The sequence below is a fragment of the Penaeus chinensis genome, chromosome 28 (genome assembly GCF_019202785.1).
Source record: "Penaeus chinensis breed Huanghai No. 1 chromosome 28, ASM1920278v2, whole genome shotgun sequence".
NCBI lineage: Eukaryota > Metazoa > Arthropoda > Malacostraca > Decapoda > Penaeidae > Penaeus > Penaeus chinensis.
The window spans coordinates 18,395,160-18,395,522 of NC_061846.1; the positions used below are offsets into that span (position 1 = coordinate 18,395,160).

At 31.4% G+C, this 363-nt stretch overlaps 1 protein-coding gene across 1 annotated transcript in view; it reads right to left on the reverse strand.

The window, feature by feature from the left end:
• Nucleotides 1-214: 214 nt before the first annotated feature.
• LOC125039908 (glucose-6-phosphate 1-dehydrogenase-like) overlaps nucleotides 215-363 on the reverse strand; it is a 21,818-nt gene continuing 21,669 nt past the window's right edge. The window contains 1 exon segment of the mRNA XM_047634278.1: nucleotides 215-363. This exon segment is cut by the window's right edge and continues 574 nt beyond it. The gene's annotated coding sequence lies outside the window, so the exon portion shown is untranslated.

Consider the following 363-nt stretch of genomic DNA (forward strand, 5'->3'; position numbering starts at 1 on the left):
AATAATGATAAAACACAAATCAATAGCAATACTAATAATGATAAATGCAATAACAATAATTCATGATAATAATAATAGGACCATTGACCTCCATCACAGGACGGTGCTTTCATCCAACTGGTGGATAATTGAGAGTATATTAACAAAAATTTTTACAGCTCAAAGACATTAATTACAGCAGTAATTCCTCTGTGGCCAAATAATACGCAACAAGCCATTGACAAATAACTTTAATACAAAATATAATACATCTGGTATCAAAATTCCCTGGCAACTGCCCGAGAACCGACCGACATCAAAAGTGTACATAGAAGAGACATTTAAAAAGGAAAATTTCACCAGGTTAAAGACTAAATAATATAT